Source organism: Zonotrichia albicollis, chromosome 3, assembly GCF_047830755.1.
Source record: "Zonotrichia albicollis isolate bZonAlb1 chromosome 3, bZonAlb1.hap1, whole genome shotgun sequence".
Taxonomy (NCBI): domain Eukaryota; kingdom Metazoa; phylum Chordata; class Aves; order Passeriformes; family Passerellidae; genus Zonotrichia; species Zonotrichia albicollis.
In genome coordinates this window covers 6,869,577-6,888,330 of record NC_133821.1, presented here as the reverse complement: position 1 = coordinate 6,888,330, position 18,754 = coordinate 6,869,577, and the positions used below count along the sequence as shown (strand labels likewise).

General features: G+C 40.4%; 1 protein-coding gene across 1 annotated transcript in view; it reads left to right on the top strand.

The window, feature by feature from the left end:
- The window catches only part of RCAN2 (regulator of calcineurin 2), an 81,095-nt gene that overhangs the window by 8,987 nt on the left and 53,354 nt on the right, over positions 1-18,754 (top strand). The gene's annotated exons all lie outside the window — the stretch shown is intronic.

Sequence of the window (18,754 nt, the reverse complement as noted above, 5' to 3'; positions counted from 1 at the left end):
ACTGCAAGAATATAAAACTGATAGCTTGGGGCTTTATTGTCTGATGAGATGAGTCTGAGCTAATTGTTATAGGCACATCTCAAGCTACTTGAGCGTCCTGTTCAGAATTTTCAATTCAGAAACGAGCTGGCAGTGGTACAGTGGGTTTTGCCTGAAACTGTCTGAGGTACCCAGATAAAACTACAAAATCACTGGGACCAGAGCAGGCCAGAATGGACAAAGACTTTTTAGTGGGGAGATTTCCAGATAAAAGGGGAATAAAACAAGATTTCTAAGGATACAGGCTCCCTGTTAAAGGTACTGCAAGTGATGTCTGGTGAGGCTGTACAAGTGGAATTATTCAGGTTTAGTTTTTTAGTCATGTTTATCTTCTGTGATAATGTCCTGTGTATGTTTGAGTAATATAGATTAGTGCTGCAATATGAGCATTAAAATGGGCATTTATATATTACAAATTCTACACTCTAAATTGCAGTTTTGAAAACCAGTTCCCTATTTTATTGAACAGGCCTTTTGCTAATAAGCATCTTGCATTTACATTCTGCCATTTTCCAGAATTTTCTTGCCATCTGTTAATGAGCTTGACTAAAGTTAAGGGGTCTGAAAGTTCAGTTTTAAAGGGAGAAAACAGAAGCCCACCTGGAAGTAGAGAATCTCTCTGTTTGCCCTGCAGAGATTCTATCCCCACTTGCTCCTGAGCTTTCCCTTTTGAGAGCTGCATTCTGGTATTTAGCTGCTGGCTTAGTTAGAAAATGGAATGGCTGATTATGTAAGTATGTGGGATAGCAATCCCCAAAGACTTGCAGGACTTAGGGATGTGTCTCAAGAATAGCAGCTGGGTTGTGGAGGTGGATGTTCTGTGCCACGTGGGGCTGGGCACGCCCTGTGCCTGCTGAGGGTTCAAGCTCTGTTTGCAGGTAAGTGCTTACTCCTCTAAGTCTCTATTTAACAAGATGGGATTACCTTCAGATTTCTCATTAAATCCAAGAACCTGGGGAGTTGATGATGGTTTTTATTATTCCTGTAGAACATGTTCTTGTGTTTCCAGTTGATTAATATCCATAATCCTTTCTATTAATAACTGTTGCTGCAAGATAAGAGCACACATGAATTTAAAATAAAAATATTGTCAAGTTGCTAAGCTAAATTTTAAAATCTCACATGATCACTGTTCATAAATGGTGCTAACAATATCTTCAATTATACATTCACCCAAAGTACATGTAATGGTACACTAAGCTGCTAAAAAGTATGTGCTACAGTAATGATTATATCTAAAATTGTTTCTTTGTGGTGTTCATTCTGCAGAAAGTAAAGCTTTTTGTAATGTATTTTGTAACTTTTACTCTTGACCTGCACTTTTAGGAGTAAAGTGAATATATGATTGGAAGTTACAAGTTAGTAGTAAAGGAAGCCAGAGAAGTCCCTCATTGTAAATGGCTGGTTTGGATTGGTGTGGAACGTTCTGAGTGGCTTTAGCATGGAACAGCATTAAAGAAGTTACCATGTCAGTTCTAAAGTTGCATTTTCTGAGGTGTTCAAGGGGCTGAAATGTCAAATTCAAACTTCTAACACACTGATATCTAAGCAATGCACTCACTAAAGACAGGTTTTAATTTTAAGGCATTTAACTCCTTTGTATCAGATACAGGGTAAATTCCAGATTGTGCTGCAATGTGGCCTTGCAGCAGCTCCTGGCAGCACGTACACCTGTGCTGGGGATAAGCTGATTTGGTTTGTTCTGAGTCCTTTGTCAGAAATACCCTCTCACCAGTGCTGTGCATCTACAATCCCTCTTAGAAAGGATTCAGTCTCCTGTCAAAAGCAATGATGGCACCTGCAGGGAGCCTGGGTTTGGATGTTCATTCTCTGAAGGTGAGGAATTCTGGCAGCTGAAGGCTGTGTCCTTTGCAGGGAAAGACACAGCTTGGGTTTTCTCCTGGCTGGCACCCTGAGGTCTCACTATGCTGAGCCTCAAGAGTTGTGGACTCTGGGATCTGAAGATGAGTTTGCCATCAGGCTTCAAGGGAGCTGCTTGGAACTGACTGCCCTGAAACACTGAAGAAAGGGGGAATACAGATTAATGCTCCCTACAACTGATCTTGCTTCAGTAACAGAGCATCTGGTCAAAAATTATTTTCCTACCTTCCAGGCTGTGTTCCTGGAAAGAAATGTGTGCTTGGATCAGGAGAATGCCCCAGATAACTGGGTCCATACTATGGGCATTTAAGGATTTGTGCAGCTTGAGAAGGATTGCAGCTTGCTGTAGCTGAGGGGTGGTGGCTTTGCTTATCTCCACTCCCATCATGGACAGCCTGCACCTTCCTGTGGAAAATAAAATTTCATCTTCTTTACAGTGTGCTCGAAATACAGAGCTTTTTAGTTCCTAAAACCCAGCAAAGGTGTGGAGAAGATTATCCAACAGGATAATCTGTTGCTAAGTTGGGATCACATTTGGTTGTGCCCCTGTCACTGTCCTGTGTTCTGATCATTTGTTTTGGCATAAAGCTGTTAATGGTAGGGGCAGATTAATTTGGTGTTTTGGAATGTACAGCACTGACTTGATTGGATCATGGAAATCTTACTGTAAAGAAGCAAAAAATAAAATTATGCCTTTAACCCTGGGTTTTGTCACATTGATTGGACTATTTATGTGTGAGCAAGATATGGCAAAATTGAGACTTATTTTTGGTTGGTAGTGTGACTGAATGGGAGATGCTGCTCCTTTTAGCTTTCCTGATAAAGCAAGTGTGTTGGTGAGCCAAAGGCCATGACTCTGATAACTCCTGAGGGTGGGCATTCGAGTGGTTCAGGGATTAATTGCTCCCCATAGCCCTTAAACTCTGCTGGTAACTCTTTTGTTGTGCTTTTGTTATGCATGTATCCCTGTTTGTAAAACCAACCTTTCTGTTCTGTGACTCCAGCTTCCTTCAGGCTGGGGCTGGTAAACACACTGTCAAAGTGAACCATCTTTGTCTCTTAGGATGGTTTCTTCAGACGCTGTAGTGCCTCAGGAGACACTTAGACAAAGCTAATAATATTCATTATTAGAATATGTTTTCATGAGGGAAGGATGTGTTTCCTCAAGCATTTTAGAAGCTGCATGCTCCTTTTTTTACCATTCTTTTGGCTGAAATTGGAAGGAGCACCAGTTAAACTTGATGGTTTTATTTCAGATAAAGAATGATTCATCAGTTTCTGAGCAGTTTAGTTATGGTGAAGCTGTCTAGGCAGTGATAGCCAAAGTCCACCAAGTGCTTTTTCTTGCCAATGTAATCTAAGCCAATAGGAGATATATTGTTATTTCTGCATGAGAAAATACTGATCAAATGTTTCCAGTTCTGGAATTTCCAACATGAGGGGGATGTAGACATACTGGAGGGAGGTCACAGAGATGAAGGGATGGGAGCCTGTCTGCTCTGAAAAAAGGCCAAGGGAGCTGTGCCTGTTGAGCTGGAGCAGGCTCAGGTGGATCTGAGCAGTGTGTGTGAACCCCTGAAGGCAGGGTGCAAACAGGGCTCATCCAGACTCTCTTCAGGGGTGCCAAGTGCCAGCAGCAGAGGCTTCAGGCATCCACTGAAATGCAGGAGGTTCCTTCTGAACATCAGGAAATGTTTTTTGCTGTGGCAGTGCTACCACAGGGTGCCCAGGGAGGTGGTGCAGTCTCTCTCCCCATGGAGATACTCCAAGCTGTCTGGACATGGTTCTGGAGAACTGAGCTCAAGCTGCCCCTGCTTGAGCCAGGGGTGTGTTGGAAAGGTTGACCCTCAGAGGTCCTTTCCGACCTCCCCCAATCTATGAGCACTTCTTGAAGTGTACACTAATTCTTCTGATGCAGAGGGCCAGTGTGGGAATGCAAGGTTGGGGAGTGAAGGTGATTAAAAATGCATTTTCTGAACCATGAGCTTAATGGAGGTGGGGTGGGGCAGGAAGGAGAAAAGTCAAACTAACAAGGCAATGGAAAAGATAATCCTATTTTAATAGAAGGACTTTACTATGAAAACAATTACTATTTTCGTGAGGGATTCTTTCACATTACAACTTTATTTACATATATTGGATGATTGCTTGCTCTTACTGCAGAAGCCTCTGTTAAACTTCCTCTGACTTTTTTTTTTTTTTAAGATGTATTATTGAACTTGGATCTTGAAAAATATTTCAGGCTCCCTCAGGTGGGTGCTGAAATATTTGTCCAAGGGTGATGCTTTAAGAACTCTTTGTAGCCTTACTTGTAAAGGCTTTTTTCCCTTTGAACTTGCATTCAGATTTCTCAACAAGGTCCATTTTCATGCTGCTATTTTTATTTTTAAGGTTCACTGAAAGACACTGGACTGCTCACTGGTGTGCTGTGTTGTCTTTAACTTTTATATGTTAATTCTGGAACTGAAAGTTCCTGCTGATGCTTTGACTGAAGCAGATAATTGAAATGTGTCTGTTCAGTGCTCCTTTTAAACAAAGTGGAGCCAGTGTGTCTGCTGCCATGTGTGAAATGTTTCTCCAATTCCTTTTTCATGCAGGCTAATTCAAGATGATGCTCTGGGAGGCTCTAGGCAGGATGTGTGTCTGCAGGGGAAGGAAAATCTGTTCCTTTTGACTTGAGTTTTTAGCATCTAGATTGTGAAGTCAGAATCTCTTTGTTCATATTACGTCACTGAAGCCTCTAGGTGTTGAGTCATCATTATATTTAGAGGGTGGCACACTTCTTTTTAGTCTAATATTAGTATTCAAGCCTGGACCCAGTGGAAGGTCACCCTAGCAAAGATGAAGTCAGGCTCCAAGGCTGGAAAGGAATGCAGGCTTCACTTTGCCTTCCTGGTACACTTGCTGTTGCTTTGTTTTACTTTCAGTTTTTCTACCTTTTAAGGTTGGTGCTGGTTGATATGATAACATTATCAGAAGCTGCTGCTTGAAGCAGACTGTGCCTCATGCAGTGGAATCCACCTACTTTTCTTTGTCCAGCTTTATAAATGGGATGAGTGTTATTCCCTGTCATTCTGTGAAGATGGAAGTGTTTCTTTACTATGCACTGTCTGTGCATCCAATAAAATGAAAATACAGAGAGCTTGCAAAGAGTGGCTGCAGGAGCAGTGTCCTTCATGAATCACAGCTGCCCCCTGGGAATCCTATTTTGCACTTTTCCCTGGGTGCTTGTTTGCAGACAGCCAAGCACTGCTTTTTTTGTATGCACTTTTGGAAGCACTAAAATAAAGCTTTAGGAGGCTGTTCTTGCATTAAGAAATATGCACTCTTTCATTTTCTACTGCACTTTTTTCTGTAACTAATTTAAAAAACTTTTCCTATGAACCATCTCTGAGCAATACAGTGTTTTGTCTGAAAACACCTGTGACCTTCCATGCTCTGCATCTGATATTCCATCTGACTGCTGGAGTGGTAAGCCTGATTTTTTCAGGCTCATTATGGACATTCTCTCTCCAACTGAAAGAAGCTGTTGATATTTAGCCTTAAAATGGCCTTAAACTAAAGGGAGGGTGGGTTGACATTAGATATTAAAAAGAAATTCTTTACTGTGAGAGTGATGAGGCCCTCAATGGCACAGGTTTCCAAGAGATGTGAATGCCTTATCCCTGGAAGTGTTCTAGAACAGCTTGGTTGGAGCTTGCAGCAGCCTGGTCTAGTGGAAGGTGTCCCTGCCATGGAACTAGATCATCTCTTTGGATCCCTTCTAACTCAAACTATTCTACAGTTCTGCACTTGTGCTGCATAAGCTTCCCTTTTACCCCATGGTGTAGCAGCTGGACCTTGTAATCCAGCTCTGTGTTGGCACCTGGAATGGGATGTGGTGTCACAGCTCCTCCCTGTAGCTGTTGTTCCTGTGCTTTGCTCACAGGTCAGGTGTGAGTTCTGTTGAGGAGCTCCAATAAGAAAAGCAGTAACTTCATGAAGGTGGATGTCCTGTAGCATGTGAACTCTCTAAACATCCACAAAGCATCTCAGTGTCTGGAACTCCTTAGGTCTCAAGCCACAGCAACCATAAGGAGCTGAGGTTTTACTGGGGAAGGGGAAGTAGGGAAGTTCACCTTCACTGACATTTGGGATCTGTTGAGTATTCGTTGTGGTTCAGAGGCAGAAAATGAGTTAACTTTGATTGGTGTGTTTTGCATATTCAGAATGTCAATGCATATTTATAAGGAGGTGATTTAAGGCTGTTCTTGTAGCTCTTAACAAGACAACTTGCATTTATGTATGTATATAGGGTCTGATGGTAATTTCCTCTGAGGTGATCTGCAGAATTTCCAAAGGAGCTGTAAGGACTTGTCAGTGTAGTTTAGGCATTCCTTCCATCTTCTTTGGGTTGTTCTGGAGATGATGCTGTTAGCATGCAGGAATTACTCATCTCTGAATATTCTTCAATTGCATCAATATTCTGCTCTGAAAATGTGGTTTGGTGTTTTTGTGGTGCTGCTGGTGTTGTCTTCTCTTTAAACAAAAAAACTCCTCAACCAACCAAGAAGTTAGTAACAAGTATTTCTGGGTCTGAAAGGCCTCTGTCTGTCATGTGGATGCTGTGTAATAATTGTTCCGGTCCTTGAGGTTATTTTCCCATCCATGCACAGTTCTTGGTAGCACAAGTGCCCCTGTTTCGATGGGAGAACATGCCTGGCAAAAAACCAACTGGGTTAAAGGTAGGCCTGTATTCCTTGCAGCTAAAATCTGAAGTAGTGCTTCAAAGCATTTAACTATACTAGTTGTTTGTAAATTACAAAAATAACCTGATTAATGTTCTTTCCAGAACACACAAGACAGCAGTTACTGTCTGCTTTTTAAATTTGGAAACGTACTTTTTTTCCTTAAGAGCAACTATGGAAAAATTCTTCCAGTGTTGGCTTTCTGTGGCTGTGTTCTACTCTGCAGTCTAGAGGGAATGTGTTATCTCAAACCAGGATGGGTGGGAAATCTTTCCTGGGAAAGGACCATTCAGGGTATTTCCTTTTTTTTTTTTTAATTGGAATATAATTTTCTTACCAGTTCTACTAAAATACAGACTTTTGAATAATTAGACATTTTACCAAAGGTGTTACTAAATCCATGCCATGATTTATGAGGGCCTTCAGTTATGACATGAGTAAACAGGCTCTGGGAGCCACAGGAAATTTCAAAATCTTGGTGTAAGTCAGTAAAAAATCATCCTCTTAATTACTCCTTTCTCCAGCACAATGGTCACTGTAGGATTAACTGTGGGTAGGTCTGATTTAGATATTCCTAAACACTGTACAGATTTAGGTTAAGATTGCACTTGGCAGCTGTCTGTCTCCTGTAATAGGTTGAACTGAATTCCTGGACTCAAATGCCTTTTGATCTTTGAGGAAGTTGGATCTGGCCTGGAACACTGAGGCTGCTCTGGCTCTCTCTGAACTCCACCGGGGTTAGCTGGAATGGGGGTTCAGCCAGGGGCTTCTGTTGACTGAGTTTTGGTGTTGGTTGACTTTTCCTTCTGATTTATCCTTCTGATAACTCCTTCTGAGTTATCCTTCTTGAAAATACTGGAGTTTGACTGCATGGGCACAGAATATTGAGCCTTTCTTCTCTAGGACCATAGCAGGATATATTTTTTTCTGGGATGATAAGATTTGTTGTAACTGGGGATACTTGCTATTCTTGAGCAGTGTTACTCCTGTTTGGGTTTTTACCTCCTTTTTTTTTCTTGTCTGGCAATCTAAGTCATGGCATGTTTTTATAAAGCAATAAAAGCCAAGATGATAAGATAGCAGGTCACACTTGGAATAAAGCACAGCCATGAACTCTGCAGGAACTTCCTTGGGCCTCATTGAGCACATTGCATATTAAAGGAAGAAGTCAACCCTTCTGGTATCTGCTGACATGAGCAAGAGCTACAGCTCCCAAAGGGAAAAGCTGCCTTTATGTAATTTATAGAAGAGTCTGGTTTGTCCCACTAAGTAGTTCTTATCAGCAAATATCTGCTAATAATCAAACACAGTTTTGCCCTTCTCTCTCCAGCAAGCTGTCACTCTGAAATCAACAAAAATCCTGTTTTTCTAGCTGATAGTAATCAAAAAGTGCAGTAAAGCCATTCTAATGTGGTTAGGGCAACAGCTGTTCTTTATTTTAATAGCATCAGAGGTCCTAATCCAACCACAAGTTCTGATATCAGTTTTCTGGCCCAAGGAAAAGGCTGTTAAGTGAAGGTCAGCCTTCATTAGCAGTGCACAAAGACACTGCATTTACAGAAGCAACCCAATAGTTTAATCACATTCAAAACAGTAAACTTACAACTGTAATTTCCACTTATTTAAGGGAATTTCTCAAATATTTCATTCAAAATATGTTAACACTGTGCAAGAGTTAAATGCAATTAATAAACTAGTGGTTAATAGAGGTGGATAAAACAACACTGCTTGGAGAGGAATATTATGTTAGAAAATGAGGGATATGGGGAGGTGGTATCAGAAAATACAGAGTAGAGAAGGGAGAGATGGCAGCTTTAAGATTGTGGCATTAATTAAGAATATGCAGCAGATTTGAGCACAAAGGTCATCTGATCATAGTTGATCAAGGTGATACAAATTATCAGTTACTTCTGTGCATTTGAAAACATGTTTTCTTCTGTGCCAGATGAATTCCTGATTCTTTTCCAGCCGATGGAAATTTTAGCATTTGCTGCAGTAGTGCAAAAATTTCTCCATGATTTTGTTCTCAGGTCCAATCCCAGTGCAACAAGATCTGCTGATACCATTCCACCAGTGAGGATTTTGCTCAGATTGTCAGTCTCCTGTGTAGTGTGTGTGAATGTACTTTTTAAAATTGTCTTGGTTTAATGTGATTACTTTAAGGTTGTTTTCTTCTAATTTGATTGCATTTTCTGGATGCTCTACCCTGCTTAAGTTACATAACTTTTGTACTGGGCTTTGAAACTTAATCCAGAAGCAGAGGCATTGCAGATATGGTAGATGTAATGTGTTTGTCTCTGAGGGATAAGAGAAGCCTTCCATGTGACAGGGACTGATGAGCTGGAAGTTAAGATGACAGTAAAATGGGAAAAAAGAATTACAATATCTCTGGCAAGAGAGTAATGAAACAACTCTTGTGCTGCAGCAGGGTGGACTCAAATCTCTGTGTTGGCTTTACCTGGCCTTGTGGTGAGCTAAAAAAGTATAAAGACATTGTAAGACTGCATCATGCAGAATGTAGAAATGTTCCATTTAATTTTACTGGATCCAGCACTGGGGGGAAATCAGATGGTTTCATCCCTGTGTTTCCAGTGTGTGGCTGCCTCACAAGGGAAGAACAAGCTGGGAACTGCAGAGGATGCTGAGGAAATGAGGTACCAGCCCTCAATGGGGAGGGAGATGTCTCCTGTGTTAAGGCCTTCATATCAGACTGACATGTACCATGGGCTGACTTACAAAAGCCATGATAAAGTCAAGAAACCCATGCTTCTTTAATTTTTATTCTTCATTACTCTTTTGGATGTTGATTGTTTTTTTCTATTTCTTCTTTTAAGCTTTTGGTGATAGTTTTTTTTCTTTTTCCTTTTTTTGATTTTATTTTGTTTTTGTTAAACAGCTGGATTTTGTGGTATCCCTGACTGAAGGCAAAGGCAGTTCACTCAGACTGAAATACCAGCAGTCTTGAAGAGAAAGGAATGGATATTTCACATGGCTGAGGTTGTGTTGCATTGAGCCACAGGGCCATCTGAATCAGCCTTCTGCCAGTTTGGGGACTGAAGTTATTTTTGCATGGTTTTCTTTGAGTTCCTGGGACAGGGCCATGTACAGACTGAGAGCACTGACAGAGCCCAGAGGCTGCCTCCTGTGTGATATCAGACATTTCTAATGTACGTCAACAAGCTGGCACTGCTTGCTTTCACTTTTTTGTCTTTGCAAAGCTTTTGTGTGGATTCTCCCAGGAATGTTTCCTTAACAAGCAGAGACCCAATTTGGGATCTATAATATTAGATACTTAAATGAGCAATTTCTGGACCCATTCAGTTCTTACATATGGTGATCCTGTTCCTCTGAATAAACGTGCAGAGCTGCTCTAAACTTGAGGGATTTGGTCACAGACACTTCCAAATTCCTTTAAAGTCTGCTGCTGCCAACAGGAGCTGTGGAAATACATCACTGAATTCTGTTATGTTGTCCTTCCTTTCTGGAAATCCCTTTATCTTTTGCGTCTTTAACTACAAATCTTCCTTTCGGGTATTTCTGTACCTGCTGTCCATTCTGCCTGCTGTGTGCTCTGTGATGCAGCTGCTCCTGTGATTTGCTCACAGTTAAGAGGGAGAAACACAAAGCCCAAATGGTATCAAAGTGTTTCTTAGGAATATAATCTCTCTTCCTGTTTTTATATTCCAATTTCAAATTATTTAAATGAAAAAGCTTATATCTTTTAATAAGTGTTTCCCAAATAAATTGTTTTGTTGTCTTAATCAATCGCTCTTAAAATTCTGAATGAAAGTTTTTCTGACTCCCTGCTGGTTTTTGACCTATATATAGCAGATGCAGTTTGTCCTGTGCATGTATTTAGATTTTGAGAATTTTTTTTGGTGGAGCTGTCATGTAGTGAAGCACAGTTCTGATTATCTATTCAGAGCCCTGCTGCATCCCAGTCTTTCTGTTGATCTAAAATGTATGATGTGATTGATGCCGTGTGGCGACAGCACAAGCAGCTGCTTAAAATAGCTGGTCCAAGCTACGTGTCTGAATTCCATGTGTTTACCTCAGGCCTAAGAATTAAATCCTTATCTGATATTTGTCAGTCTTGAAACAGAAGGAGATGGATGTACACCTTATCAGTAGCCTGAGTGAAGATGAGATTTTTCCATGTCTTGCATTCTCAGCACAACCCTGTATTTTTCCAGCCTGTTCTTTCTCTAACTAACAGGAGGAAGAAGAAAAAAAAGTGTTGCAGAGATCTGCATTTGGTATGAGAATTAGTTTTGTGTAAAAACCAACTACTTTCTAGTGGTATAACTAAAGGGCAGAAGGGATGGTGGAGTCTGAATGAGAACAATAACAAGCACTGGATTTTCAGAGAATTCTTTATAAGGTGAAAATCATGTGAATACAGTGACTTCTTCAGAATTTTAGAATTTTATGTGGTTTATATACTGCAAATATGCAGTATAGGGTTTCTGGGTAGTCCAGTCTCCTTGAAATATTTAGTACCTGTCTTGCTTTTTCTTTACATTGGCAGTTAATGCCCTCTCTACCTTATTTTGTTATTGAGGACCTTCAGCTACCCTTTATCCACATTCTTGTAGCATAAGGACTGCTGTTAACCCCAGACCAAAAAAACATGAGTTGTGTCAGTATTGTGATACTGATTTTTAAGAGAATTTTAGGTTATTTTTAATGCCTTCTGGCTTTTGACCTAAGTTGCCTAATTTGATTGCATCAACCTGTATGTTGATTTTTTCTTTTTTATTTTTTGAGGTTGTATCTTAGGTGTGTGTTTGGCAAGGTGAAAGGGAGCATTTGCAATTGGCATTCTTGCACAGACAGAAACTGATGTAAACTGGGGTAAAAACACTGATACTGTGGAGTTTGAGATTAAAATTATGAAAGTGAAAAACACCATTCACTTCTTTCTGATGTCTGAATATCATGCAGCAAGTCACCTTGGTAGTGGAGGTGAACTTGATTTATACACACTTAGAGCATTTACAGGGTATAAGGGAAAATCCTGGCTGGTAGAGAAAGAAATGCCAGGTTTTTGTGAATAACCCAGCCCATGAGTGTGAGCTAAGGGCCATCAGGGTGTGTGTGCTCTGGTTCATGGGTGCCATCTGCTGACTCGTCCCTGCGCCACACAGCACTTGCTGGAAGAGGGAGAGATAATATTTGCTAAGGAATGGAGTTTTAAATACCCCACCATTGGAATATTAAATACAAAATGCACTTTTTAATCCTTGCTAGTTTTGTGGAGTTAGGACGCAGTGTTCACCCTAAATGTGTTTTGGTTTCATTTCAGCCATGCAAAATAGTTTTACAGAGGAATTATTATTACTATCAGATTTCTTTTGCAGTGTTTTTTCCTGTAGTGGTCCTAGATTAATTGCCTGATTATATTGTGGCTCAGCACCTGAACTCAGCTTCTAGCATTTTATCTTCAACATTTTGAAGTCTTCTCTTATTCTATGCATTTATTCCATCTGTGGTATCCTGTATATAGGTAGGGAGTCAGACTGAAATAATTTCTGTGTTGTGCTTGCTTGGAAACCTGGTAAAATAGGTTCTGTTGTCCTTTGTGACCATTGCAGCAGCACTACCAGGTAAAGTGGTGTAAATAGGTGATTACACCTGATTTAGTAACAAAGCTGAGAGAAGGGACAAACTGGAGGAGAACAGCAGTTTAGAGCCCACTGATTAAATTGGTTTTAAAGGCAACTTCTCTTTTGTCTTGCTTGTCATAGTTTTCTTTAAAACCTAAAATAGATTTATTGCTTTGAGTCACTCAACTGAATGTTGGTGAGCATGTACTGAGAAGGAATTCAATCCTAATAAATATGGCATATGTAATGCTGTTGTCATGGGCTGCTGTAAATCAAATCTCGTTCTGGCAAGGGCTCCATAAGTATAATGTGAGATTCCAGCTAATCCTCAGTCATGGAGCAGCTTTGCTCTCTGTGCTGTGGAGAGGAGGCATAACCAAATGATTATTGGTCTATTTAGGGCTTGGGACCCAAATTGTGTACAGGTTTATCTTTCTCTCCTGACAAGGACACCATCACAATTCCACCTACTGTGACTGGATGTTGTTGGGATAAATGCAGTCACAGAGTCTTTATGTTGGGAAAGATCTCTGGGTTCATGGAGTCCAACCATGGGCACCACTGATCCATGTCCCCAAATGCCACATCCACCTTCCTTTTTAGCCCTTCCAGAGGGTGATTTCACCAATTCCCTGTTCCAATGCCTGGCAACCTTTCTAGTGAAGAAATGTTTCCTAGTATCCAATCCAAACCTTTTCTGGAGCAACTTGAGGCCATTTTCATTCATCCTTTTGTTTCTTACCCAGGAGAAGAGACCACCTGAATACAGCACTTGTACAGGGCAAATGTATCCCAGGAATGATTTAAGGCACTTAAGCCTGGCTCTTACAGGGGGACCCTCATAATTTTTTTCTTTTTTGTAAAGTAGAGGAGGAGAAGTACTGTTGCATTAAGAAGATTAAAATCTGATCCACGTTTATGCATATTTATTGTCTTATTTGGCAAAACCCTATTGAAATATATAGGATTATTTGAAAGCAAGGTAATGCATAAGATGGATAAAGTTTCATCCTGGTTTAGATGAATGGGATCAGCTGAAATATGTAGTAGTAAATTATTTAAATACATTTACAGTGTTTTTTTGAGCTAAATGAGAAGATTGAGTACTTGTGCTTTTCATAGCACAGCCTTGCTAAGGAGGCTGTTTTTGGCAAAAAATAACTTGATAAAAAGCTCTACTTTTAACTTTGAATCTTCTAATTTAAGAATATATCGCTTGTGCCTTCTCCACTTGACTGCTGAGGGGTGGGGAGAAATCTTTGGTATTCTTATCTTTGTGGGGGAGGTAGAATGTCCTCCAGATATGCAGAGAAATACTTAGCAGAGCTAATTGGTGCCTAATGGGTACAGTCACTGTCTAATATGAAAAGGTAGTTAATGAATGGACTGAAGAGAATGCTTCCTGAAATATTTGAATACATCAGTAGTTTTAAATGTATAAAACATAAGGAAAAGAAGGAAAAAAAAATCAAGTCCTGTGATGAGAACTGATCTCTTTGATGTGGTTATTGGTTATCTTAACTGAGTTAGGACTGTGATGCTTGTTAGTTCAGCACCTAATATAATGTCCTAGACTCTAGAGGAATAAACACAACCAAAATGAATAATGTAACACTAGAGATGCCAGGAACAGTTTTTTTTAGGTAGATATGACTCATGTCCCTCTAATACCTTAAGTAATCTTGGTGATATCATGTCATTTATGCAACTTGGACTTTTCAGTTAATCCTAAGTCAGAACATTTAATTATGAACTTCCTGCTCTAAGGTAATAACAAAAAATGCTTCTGCTGTGTGTAGAAAAAATTAGCATAATATGTTTGCATGAACTGTGATTATTACTTTTTTCTGTATTTTGAATATGTAAGAGCAGATATTAAACCTACCTACCAGATGAATTTATTTTGCTGTTTGTTTTTCTGTGTTGCATGTGCATATGCACATAGTGTGTGTACTACTTTCAGGAAAATAATTCTGATATGGAAGCTCACTGTGATTTTCTTGGACTACTAGAACAGCCAGGTAATTTTAATAACAGCAATAGGAAGTCTGCTCACCAGATTTCAAACAAATGTGTTACTGGAGCAGTTCAAGCAACTCAGACTGGGCACAAGAAATTTTTTAGGTGGAGAGACAACTCATCACTGTGAGAGTTACTGTTTTATTTGCAAAACAGTTTTCTCAAACTGCAGTTCAACCCTGTATACATCTTATTTCTCTTGGCAATGGTGGAAGATCCTATAGACCAGCTAGGTAAAGGATGGCTTTATATGCCCAGAAGTCATTGTGATGAATTGTATTGCAATTGAAAGTTTGGGTAAATGTAGTGAGGTATTTAAAATGTGCTGAAAGTGATATTTAAGTGGCAGTCAACGAGGAGTTGACAGAGATTTGTCAGACAAAAGAGAGACCCTTCTCTAAGCTCTTGGCAATACAAAGTATATTGCATTATTTGACTTTGAATTTAACTTCTCTCTCTACTATAGGTTTTTTGAGTCTACAAGTAGCAGATCTCCCTGCATTTCCTTATGTACATTATAATTAAAAAACCTATAATAAGGAGGTCTGAAACCAACACATCCTTTTTGAGTCTGAGAGTGGTAACATGTCCCTGAGTAGAATGGGAAGTGTTTTATTTGGTGCATCTGTGTGTCAGGCTAAGATATGCTTTTTCCTCATTGGGAGTGTTTGTTCCCCAAATTACTACTACTGTCCTGATCAGTTAAGTTCCTGCATTGTGTCTTCACAGGATCACAGAGACATGGGTTGGAAGGGATCTCAGGAGGCCATCTGGTCCAGCCTCTACCTCCAAGTTTAGGACTGTTGCCAGCTCAAGTTGAGGTCAACTCTGACTTTTTTCATCAGCTCTTGAAAACCTCTGTGCAGCTCCACAGCCTCTCTGGGGAGATGTCTGTATTATCCTTCAAGTGAATTTTTTTTTCAGCACATTTGCAATTTGCCTTGTTGCCCAAAGTGCTTAGGAAGATACTGAGCAGCCTGTGCCCTGATACTGACCCTTGTGATATTCACCCGTTATTTTTTGTCAAATGGATGTTGAGCACTTGATAATTAGTGTTCCAGCCTGTCAGTTCAGCAAGTTCTCAACTCATTTTAACAGTCTGCTCATGCAGCCCATACTTCCTCAGCTCACAAACGAGATCATTGGGTCAGCATTTAGATGTTGGTCTTGGTCAAAGCTCTTTAAAGTTCTTAAGAAACAGGTGGTATTTGCATAATATTTGAATGCTTAGTATTAGTGTATTATTTCTTCTGCTCATGGTTTGGTTTTGATTTTTTTTTTTGCTCTTTTTGTTTGCTTGGTTGGTTTTTTGGGTTTTTTTTCATGATTTTTTTTCTTTTTTTAATGTCTGAGAGTGATTTACAGAGCTCAATTTGCCTTCTATGAGCTACTGGACCCTGAAACCTGAGCTGCTGAACCTGAGCTGCTGAAAGAGATGTCATTTTTTCCTTGGAAGCAGCTGAGCCCTGGGAAAAGCTTCCAGAGCAGGAAATAGCAGGGGAGAAGAAAGGTGAAGAGGAAGAGACTTGCAGTGTAACAGTTTTGGTAAGACAGAAGCACAAACTGCAGAGGGACTTCCCAGGGAATCAGAGAACATGTTGAGTTTCCTGCAGTGCAGGAAGCCACTTTATTGCTGGATGGAAAGCCCCCCAAAGGGCAGCCGTTCTATCTCTGAGGATGCAGCAGACAGGGCTAAATTTGCTTCCAGCTGTGTTTCATTTCTGTTTTCTCACTGTGAAGCTTCTGTATTTTACTATGTTAAGATTCCAGTCTTCAGTCCCAGGTAGCTGCCTCGTGTGCTGTGGCAGCAGGAGCAGAGCCAGCAGCTGAAGGGTTGATTTATTTTAGTTACTGCTGAAGCAACATCTGGGATAGCATGTCCTGTGCTGGGCTTCTGTACACAAATAAAAGGTGTAGAAAAGCTGGAGAGGGGTTCTGAAGGGGTGCATATAATGAGGACAACCTGTGTGTGGGGCTGGGCTTGTTCAGCCTAAAGGAGAAGAATAAGACTCTGGAAGGACCTAATTGTCCTCTGCCACCAAGTGAGTATGGACAAGAGACAGCCAGACTTTTCTTGCATGTGCACCATGAGAGGAGAGAAGGCAGCAAATGAACCCTGTCAGAATTTCCCACCTCAAAACGTACAAGGAAAAACCAGTTTTCACAATGGGTAAGCACTGAATTGAGTTGCTAAGGGAGGCTGAGGAACCTCCATCCTTGGAAGATTTTCTTGGACTGAACAGGGCCCTGAGCAATCTGATTTGATCTTGCAGCTCTCTGTGCCTTGAGTAGGAGCTTGTACCAGATGACCTCCAGAGGTCTCTTCCAAGGTAGATTATTCTGCTGGCCTATGACACATATGTTTACATGGCAGATAATTGGAGTATCCTGGAAAGTAATGTGGGTTTAGGTACATGTCTGGTTTTTTGTTCTTTGACTTTTGAAGGTCGTTCAGCAAAGTCAGTCATTTCTTTGTGCTGTGTTTTTCTTAGGGTTTTGTATAGCATTTAATCCTTCCATGTGAGGACAGATACCAACTGAAGAAAACTGATTTCACTGAGTCTGGTGTGAGCCTTTTCCATGTCTGATTGGCAAATGTAGAGTTTCCTTGTGTATAACCTGCCATAGATGGAGTGTGGGTGGTTGCAGGCATCTTAAAATCCTACTTTTATTTGCACATATTCCTGGCCCTTCTGTGCATTGTTGTTACTACAAATCAGAAGTTTTCATACTCAGTGTTCTTTCCTGCATGACTGGGGAGAAGTGGAAATTAGATCAGCATTCTGACACCAACTTTATTTTTCTTACATTGATTAAATTTAAATTTTTTCCGCATAGTGGCCAAATACCCTGTGCTGAACTTCTTAATTCCTGACAACCTCTGCTATAGGAAACTGTCTCTGGGCTGAGATCTTGCCAGAGTGGGTTTGTTGTATTTGTGTGTGGATGTGGTATTTCAGAATACTTTTTAACCTAATTTGTGTTCTCTGGAGTGAGCATGCCTGGAATGTCTCTTCCACTTCAGTTTTCTTCCAAGAAATCCAATTTGCACACTCAGCCTGAGCAGTGGTGTGGAACAAAGTGTGATAGGTGAGGGTTGTCAGGAGGTTTGCTCCAAAAGCACAATCCTGGTCTGAACTAAATGCAAGTATAGTTGCACCTATAAAATACTGTTGTGTGTGGGAAATGTATGGTAGTTGAGATTTTTCTTACCTGCTTATGGAGACTTAAAATTTATTCCTGGGGCTATATATAGCATGAGCCTTAGTAATGTGAACTCTCTCAAACATTTCAAAAGAAAAATACATTTTTGATAATGAGTGACTACCATATTACCATGGATTGTATTCTGATCATGACAAGTCTGTGTTGTGAAGGTACTGAACAGCCATCTGTGGTTGTACTGGGGTGTGCTTAGCTGAATTTCAGATATGGAGAGAGACAATGAAGAGCAGAGGAAATAGAGGGGCAAATAATGGAAAAAATGTTAAATGTAGGGTTTGGTTCATTCCTTAAATTATAGTCTGAAATGTTAAATGTGTGGAAAGTCATGCCTGATGAACCTGATGATAGTCTGTGCTGAAGTGATGACCTCAAAGGATGAGGGCAGAGCAGTGGATACTCTTTATCCTGATTTGAGGTCTCTTGGCACTGCCCCTGTACCATCCCCGTGCACAAACTACTGAAGGAGGTACCAGATGAGTACACAGGAGGTGTAGTGAGTCTAGTGCTGGCCAAATGCCAGTGCACCCACTAGAATTATTTACTCATTTTCTGCTGCACGATAAGGATTAGGAGGAGAGCAAAGCAGGCTCAAAACTTTAAAGGGTGTAAAGAAAACTTTATTAACAGAACTAAAAGAAAAATAATAAGAAATCAGAATAAACTGTCAGAATACTTCTCCTCCCCCCAGCTCCTCTTTCTTTCCTCTCTGAAAACATAAAGAGACAAAATTTGGTATTTTCAGTCAGTTTACCACTTCTAAAATAATTTTTCTGAAGTTCACTTAGGGAGAGGAGTCTCCCTTGCCATGCCATGGAGTCTTTTCCACACAAAACAGTTCTCTTGTGGTTTAAATTTTCACAAATAGCAGCCACCTGGAAATCTGCAATCATGATGTCTCTCCCATGCTTTGGTATCTTCCCACAGCTATCACTATGGGTCATTTCAGCTTATTGGGGTGCAGTTTTACGGATGAACTGCTCTAGTATAGAAACAAAAGTCCTTTTTTCTCTGGGAGCAGAGGTTTTCTTCTTCTATCCCTGGGGCAAGGTTTCTCATCTCTCTCAGTTCAAGCTTCTCATTGGATCACAGCTACTTCAGCATCTGCTTGCTTCATCACTGGTGCCTCTTTCATGGCTGTAGTTAGAACACTACAGCCCCCCAGTGAGTTACAGGGAAAAAATGTCTGATGGATTAATTCTGTCCTCACCATAGCCTTACAAGAGAATCTCAGCCCAAGACTAAGGCATCTCCTCATTC